Source organism: Oryzias melastigma, linkage group LG14 (assembly GCF_002922805.2).
Source record: "Oryzias melastigma strain HK-1 linkage group LG14, ASM292280v2, whole genome shotgun sequence".
In the NCBI taxonomy this organism is placed as follows: domain Eukaryota; kingdom Metazoa; phylum Chordata; class Actinopteri; order Beloniformes; family Adrianichthyidae; genus Oryzias; species Oryzias melastigma.
The window spans coordinates 19,082,527-19,091,150 of record NC_050525.1 but is presented as its reverse complement, the minus strand read 5'-3'; positions in this window follow the sequence as shown (position 1 = coordinate 19,091,150).

Sequence of the window (8,624 nt, the reverse complement as noted above, 5' to 3'; positions counted from 1 at the left end):
TGTTGGCAGGGAGTAAGCCTGGACTCATTTCCCATCATCCGTTTGTTAACACTCTTTCCCACTAGCTTACAGCCCTCACAACCTAGTATTATCGGTGCAACAAAAATGGCGAACAATATCGAACGTATCCATATTTTGATCCAGATGCCACCACAGATGACGAAAATGAAGACCTACGTGGATCTGCTAGTGAATACATCAGAATAAAGTGGAGAGGGAAGCTTGTGGCCTGCTGATTGTAGTTTGTACAAAACATTTACAAGCTTTTTCAAATGTTTTCATCTGCTCCTGATTCACGATTTAAATAAAGAAATACTCATAAACACTGTTTTATTCTTTATTTTCTTTATATACATCATGAGAAAGAAGACATTAGTATTTAAAGATAGATTTTTTTTTTGCATGATCATTTCCAATCAATTCTTAATCTTTACATTTTTACAAGTTCACCCTGTTGCTTGCTGTTAAGTTTTGCTTCAAATGATTACAATGATGGGTCATCATAATATAATGATAAATACATTTCAGTTGTGAATTCGTTTTGATTTAAAATTATTTCTGCAAAAATGGGTTGCCTTATTCTTTCTTATTTTCTTCAATTTCTACTTATTTTTAGTTGTCTAAACCCATTACAAAAACAAAAAAATGTGTTCCCTTTTTCTAATTTTACTGATGTGAATTAAAACATTTAACATTTTAACTGCAGAATTTAATATATGGTTGTTGGTTGATGTTATTATTGTAGAAAGTGTCACTGTGCTGGTTGTTTTCGATGAACTTACAAGAAGATTTATTAAAAAAATGTTAAAATTTTTTTGTGAATTTATGTTTTGCAAAAATAACTGATTTTGGGTGGTTTTTTTTTTTTGTTAAATTTGCAACATATTTAAAAGCTACATTTAATAGAAAGTGTGTTTTTTTTATCATAACAAGTTGAATTTTTTTACTTAAAGTAAGAGAAATGAAAAAAATGAAATCTTATCAGTTCATTTTTAAAAATTCTAAAATACTTTTATGGTTGAGTCCATAAAAAACTGCAAATCAATGATAACATTGCTGTTAAATTCTATTGTTCTAAGTGTAAACATGACATAATCTTCGATCAGACGTCCCAGAGGAAGAAGTCAAATTCCCCCTCTCTCCTAGACTGGGCACAGAAATCCTGCTCGCTTTGCCAGAAATCCTTTCAACAAAGTTCATGGTTTGTTCTGCACATAAACATATAGCGAGCGCGCAGTGCCGTGTCTAAGTGCAGGTCTTATAAAATGTGACAGACATCAACACTTCAAGCACGGCCTCTCTCATCCACCTGCTGTCAAGTTCACAAATCCATCCACACAACCTGCCCTCATCCTTGCCAAGTTAAAGAGAGTGTATCGATGTTACAAATACAGCAGCTGAATGAGCGCTGCCTGTTTGGAGTTTACCTAATGTCTACCTCGGGTTTACCTAATGTCTGCTGTCTATATATGGGCGTCAGTAAGAGAGGGGCGGCTCATGTGTTCCAGGGCGAACACCCCAGACTGGAGGCAAAGGAACAAGCTAGAAAAAGGAAACATGGGAAGAAAAGGATTGACAGACCAGAAAATAGTGCTAATGCGAGAATCAAATGTTCCCTCGTTTGAGCAGAGATGTATCGTTTATCCATCTGGAAGACAATGTGGAAGTTGATTGTCTTGGTTACAAAATAAATGCAGTTCCATCAGCAAATCAGGAATCAACATCCTCAAAAATTGAAGTTGTGTTTGTGTTTTATAGTTTATTTTTAAATCTAACTGCTATAACTATTTCAGACAGTTCAAGTATTAATCAGCAACCTGCTCAGGGTGTACTCCGCCACCACTCCACAGTATCTGGGTCGGCTCCAGCACCCCCAAAAGGGATGCAGCAGGTTCTAAAAATGGATGGATGAAAGTATTTTTTGGTTAAAATTCTTTATATAATTTTAATGCAGTAGAAGGATTGTAATATAGATCTCTTTACTTGACGGCTGTCAAGTTTTTTAGCTTTTTCCAGCTTTGGGACAGACTTTAAAGGCCTGATTAATTGAGGACAAGAAACCAACTCATTTCCTTTCTCTGTGTATTTCATATCATTTCATAACTTAAAATCCCTCTATGACATTTTTTTTTATTTTAAAAAAGCACTCTTAGTAGTGTTTTAATTATGATTATGACATTTTTAATCAAAATCCCACAACCTAAATGTCTTAAAAAGCCATGTATCATGTTGATCTGAAGCCTCTCTCTGCAAAATGTCCTCCGAGGGGGCGTGGCTTTTGGAGCTGGGCTGAGCTGCTCCATCCCTAACCCCATCATCTTTTCTCCGGCACCTGAGCTAGGCACGCTAGCCGGGCCAGATGAGGAGGTTTTGTGCATGTGCAGCAGAGCTGTTGTGACGTATTTAAAGCTCATTAATTCAAACAGAGCCTGTCTGCGACACTTTGATTGACAGCAATTTAAAAGGAGAAATACTCGGAAATGCAAAAGTGAAATGATTTCTTTTTACATTTGTTCTTATGGGCTGCACGGTGGCGCAGTGGTTAGCGCTCTTGCCTCACAGCGAGAAGGCCCCGGTTCAAATCCCGGCTGGGGGATTTGGGACCTTTCTGTGTGGAGTTTGCATGTTCTCCCCGTGCATGCGTGGGTTTTCACCGGGGACTCCGGCTTCCTCCCACCGTCCAAAAACATGCTTCATAGGTTAATTGGTGACTCTAAATTGCCCCTAGGTGTGAATGTGAGAGTGAATGGGTGTGTGATTGAGGCCCTGCGACAGACTGGCGACCTGTCCAGGGTGAACCCCGCCTTCGCCCATCAGTAGCCGGGATAGGCTCCGGCACCCCCGCGACCCCGAAAGGGACAAAGAGGTCAAGAAGATGGATGGATTTGTTGGATTTGGATTCGTTAAAAACAAAAACAAAAGATTTTCATCAGATAGGGACTTCAAATAAATGAAACAATTATTCATTAAACAGTGTTAAACATCTCAAATGCACAGTTTTAAATTCACCATTAACATAATGCCTCAACAAAATGCATTTAATATGAGTCAACCAATGTTTTCTAACTTAAATTTTAGCGGCGTGAGAGAAGGGGTATGTTGATTTTGCTGATAGGCTCAGCTGGCTTGGGTGGTGACACCTCACTTTCTACTTTGAACAAGACAATGGCTGTACATATTACATAGGTAGCTCTGTGTAGTTAACAGTAATCTTTTCTTTCAGTTCTGTTTGTTTGATCAAATGTTTGGTGGGAAAACAGCAGTAAAAACTGTCTGTGAGGCATAAAAAACTTAAAAAATAAATACTTTAAAATACTCTTGATACTTAAACAGTGTAAACAGATTTTTTTTGTAACTTTTTTGTGAGGATGGACATTAGGAAGTTCTCAGATATTAAAATATCAGATAAAAAACATGTTTTTAACGTTTTCTTGTGACATTTTTCTGATGATGGAGGACATATATTAAGACATTTTAATCAAAATTGCATTTATGAGAATTTATTTATTCAAAGTGGTGTGAATCAGTTTTGGACTGGATTTGAAAAAGACCCTATTTGTGATGTAGAAAATATGCTTTCAGCAAAAAGGAGGATAATGGGGGGCGGAGTAGCTCTCCGCCAATGGTCCTGCCCACCAACTGCCGCGCAGAGGTGAATTCCAAATGATCTTCTGTCACTGCAGAAACTTTCGCCTGAACAGGCTTTTTTCTTTAATTTTGGCTAAAAACAGCTTAACCATGATTAAAAGACCACTACTTGGAAGTTGTTTAACTACAGAAATTGGGACGGAATTACTTCAAAGCAAAAAATTATTACATCTAAAAAGAGCTTTTAAACACATGTAATGTATAAACTTCTAAAAAGCTTGATATCACACATGTTTTACGTCAGAATGCAGCTGTAAATTATCCCGTCAGACGTAGAGCTTTGTCACACATTACTAGAAGACCCCCTCCTCATGACCCTCCGCACAGAGGAGGTGAGGATTTGCCTCCCCAGAAGGTTGAACAAACAGAAAATCAAGCGCAGCGCCTTGCACAAACACTGCAGGGGCTGTGATATACGCAGGGACTATCCATCAGCGTGCAGTGAGGAGACCTACAAGAAAAACCTGGTAAAAGAAGAGGGCACGGAGCGCAGGATCTCTGCAGATCAGAGAGGCCCCTTGAGCACTTTAGGAGTGTTTGTGTGAGTCACCAGCAGTGACAGTTTTGCGCCCGCTGTGATAATATTAGGTCCAGAGGCTTTTGATTGTGGAGGAATGCTCTGTGAACTCAGCAGAAATCAGCAGGTTTTCCTCTGTGATGTCATAGATAGGATCTCAGATACCAGGATGGGAAAACAAGACAATTTGATTTCCTGTTAACTTCCTTCCTTTCACTTAACAGTGTGTGGGTAAAAGATGCTTTGCATTTGGTCAGGTTAGAAGAAGATGGAAGTTTTTACCAAACACCAGCTGCTTTTAAACAAGTTTTAGCATAGTTATTGCTTTTATTGAGAACATACCAAGAAAACTGCAATAGGATTGAATATAACTAGCCATAGCACTTAATGCAACTTTAAATTTATACTTAGCACTACTACTTATACTTTACCAAACTCACATATTTATGTACGGTGCAGTTGCTGGATTTTCGACCCTGTTTTGCTGTCACAGCTTCATTCACGAGGCCAGTTAACCTCTGCACATTAACCGACTGGCAACAAAGAAACAAGAATGAATCCAACCATTGTGTGGATTATCCTGTTCCTGCACTTCAGTTTTAAAATGTTCACAAATAAAATGGGGAGGCATCTGTAGAATCTTCAACATTTAGTGAATATCAAGGGCGTGGTCATGAATGTAGGTGACCATCTGGCGTGCAGAATGACCGCTTTTTAAAGAACTCCTACCAGCGGATGATGGCTTGATATGGACAGTCAACGTCCAGGCTGTGAATTCGGCTGCCCAGCTATCGCCCGATTTCACAATGGCGTTATTTCCACCTGTCACTGGCCTGCCGCAACGCCTTCTCAACTTCTAGAGAGAAATCGTCCGGTTGCTATAAAATTGTAACTTTCTCTGCGTCCACTGTGTGACTTGTAAAAATGTGACTGCCACCTCCCAATTACAAAGGCCAAGCGACCACCTGCCAAATTTGCTGAAAAACGTGTATTTAGGTCACCGCGCGGTGGCATTTTGGAATATGTGACCGTAGTCTAAATCTAGTTGAAGCAAGTTCTTTGAGATGAAAAAAACAAACAAACAGCAAAATCTTTCTGCAAAAAAAAAAAAAAAACACTTACACTAACTCATAGCCCGGTATACACAAATAAATTAGTTGCAGATTATGGGATTGGGCGGCCATGGTGCGGTGGTAGGCCGGTTGAACCCCTAATCAGAAGATTGCAGGTTCGATTCCCATTGCAACAAAGAAACAAGTAAGACACCAAACCCCACCTTGCCTCTGGTGGAAGGTTGGCACCAGTGTCCGGCACAGGAGCTGCCATCGGTGTTTGTGAATGGGAATGCAACTGTAAAGCACTTTGGACCTTTGAGGAAGGTGGTAGAAAAGCGCTTTACAAGTATTTACCATTTATGGGATAACTCTGTGGTAGGCCTACAACGTCCTGTACTTGAAAATTGCCCTTAAATGCTCCGTTTCACAGAAAAATTAGGTAAAATTGTCATGTCACCGGTTAAAGCTACCTTTACATCAGGCATGTGACGAGCGTTCAACAACATGCTAAATGTCAGTTCTTAAATGGTGTTCACACTGGACTGTCGCTACCTGATAATAAACATGTCCGCCACAAACAGTTGGAAGAGGCTTGGAGCGAAATGTTGAAGTGGTGCAAATCTTGGAAATCTTACTTACTATACACACAAAAAAATAAAAAAAAGCTTTCTTAAAGACAGGAATAGAACATATTAGAAATATGTTTTAAATGTTAAATATACCCTAGGTTTAAGCTAGATAACCTTAATGTTTTATTTTTCTTTGCTAAACCCTTAAACTATAGAATCGGGCAAACTTAAACACGGACATTTACACTCTCAAAAGGAATTAACTCAACTCATAATTAGCAGAGGCACACAAATATACATATAGCAGTCTGTGTGAATGGGAAACACGCAGCTCTCCACACACTACAAATGATTAATGAACTGCTGCTCAACTTACATCAACAGTCGAGAAACAAAACATTGACAAAGCCCCCATGGTCTCGGGAAAAGAATTAATATGCATCAACACGCAGGAGAAATATTTATCAATGAAACTTGGCTTCATTGTTGAGTTTCACTCCAGAGGTTTGGAACATCTGTCATGAAATTTAAGACCACCAGGTTTTTAATGTCACTTTAAATCTACTTAAAACAGGTTTTTATTTTGCTTTACTCCTTTTATTTGGGTTATTTCAAATGCCACTCTTTTAAGAAAATCAGTTATTTCACGCTGAATTGGGCTTGTAACGTGTTATTTGTTAGTACTTGGATGGGATGCATAGTTTTGTTTCTGATGAACTGTGAAAGAAAAACTCTTAAGAACCAGCGTGAGTGTCTGGGTATGTGGACCTGGACAGAGAGTAGCCTGCGCTCTGTGGTGCAGCAATGACCTCCATCAGTACTAAACAACTAAGAATAAAGGATAACTGGAGATACTTCAGGTAGTTTTATTCACAGTTTTAGTCCAGGTGCTTGCTTGACTGCACAAACGCAATTAGACTAACATCTATAATAAGAGAGTCATGCATAAGGCTACAGTCGTCTGATTGAAAGAAATGGACTGCTTTACCATGAAAAAAGTTGAATTACTTTTTTTTTTGCACCACTTACTTATTTTTTTTTTAGAATACTCCTCTCAAAGTCCTCATTAATTGCTTATATTTTCCTTGGGAGCCAATGAACGTTACCGGGTGTGAGAGTCCCACTGACCTGTGCCATGACAGCATCGTTGCAAACACAGTAATTGCAGTCATTACTGATGGGGGGATGTTTTGTCTCAGCGGTGCTGGGTTTTTCCTCGGTTGACACCTGACAAAAACTGTGAGAAACCACGAAGACAGAAATGTTTACGCTTCATATTATACGTGTAAATATTGAATATTTTTAGGTGGTTAACCGCTATGTAAATAAAGACAGAGTTGTCATACCAAAAGAGGGGACTTTGGGTGACTAACTCACCGAAACATTACCAAAGCAATAAGCGTTACCTCAGCATTCAAGCAGGGTTTAAGCCATCAAAGAAAAAAAATAGTCAACTCAGTGAGATTTAACTTTAATTCAAACTGAGGAAATAGGTCAACAGCATAGTACATTAATCACATACTGTACTGGCTTTAACTGGACTGGAACTATTTTAATGGGAATGACATGCTTCATGGCTGCAACATTGACTTTTGACCAAACTAATGTAAAATATTGGATCGTCTTTAAAGAAACTTTAATTATAGGAATGTACTGAAGGCGTCTGAGTAATTTAAGAATGCTGATAACAACTTATACTATAAATCTCCTCATGGAGTTGAGGTAAGTCCAGCTCTATTTGTTAAATCCTTTTGGGTGACTTTAAAGGGTAACCAAACAGGGAAGTTGGAGGCTAACTCCACCCACAGCCGAAATGTGAAAATCCAGTGTCTCGTGACTGTTATCATTACTAGAACTGCAGATCATGACATGGGACTTCTGAAATGACGTGGGACTTAAATGGTTTGACCAATCACAAAATTGAAATGTAAAAAGAAAGAAAAAATCAAATGTACTACCTCTATTCAACCTGTACGGGACAGCACACAGGCAGGTTTTTGACTATATTTTCACAGCACAGTCTCAGTAAAATGCGTACATATGCCACGATTTGGGAAATACAGTGTATAATATACGCCAAAAACAGGTTTTGGCGTATATTATACACTGTATTTCAGAGTGCAAAGTCGAGGAATATGTACACATTTTACTGAGAGTGGGTTGATTTTCAAGAATTGAACACGTTTATTTTAATATGTCAAAAATTTGGCAATGACCACATTTATAGAAGTCAACAGCCAAAAAAATTCCTTTGGGGTTCGGTTAGCCTTTAACTTTGTCCATAATCAGCAATCTAACAGCTGGTTGAGGGTTCAACCACCATTCTTGTCAGTCTTTACGACAGGAAGACACAAGCACTGTGAATAATCTCTGCAAGATGTCTTGCAAAAAGTGGATTGGTTAGTAATAATACTGTAATCTCTTCAGTTTATGATCAAGCACAGATTTTTTGTGACTTTTATTCTACATATTCTGTCCTAAACGGGCGGATGGCTGGATCCAAGTGCAGCAGTTTGTTTTTTTTTTTGGGCACAGACAAGAGAACAAAAGAGAAGCCCAACTAAAAGTCCACAAAGCTAAATCAGGGACAGGCAGCACGAGCAATAGGGGCATCAGAGAACAGCCAGAGTGGTCAGGGTCCAGGTGAGGGTCGGGGCAGGCGGCAAACAAACCGTTTTATTAGCTTTTATTTGTTCAGATCTGTTTGGCTTCACATATATATACGTTAATATTTGCTTTTCACCTGTTTAGAGGTATGAACCAAATTTTAGTAAATTTTGTGGCAGTTCAAAGGAGTTGAGTGATGGTCTGCCCCTCCAGTCATTTGATAGTCAT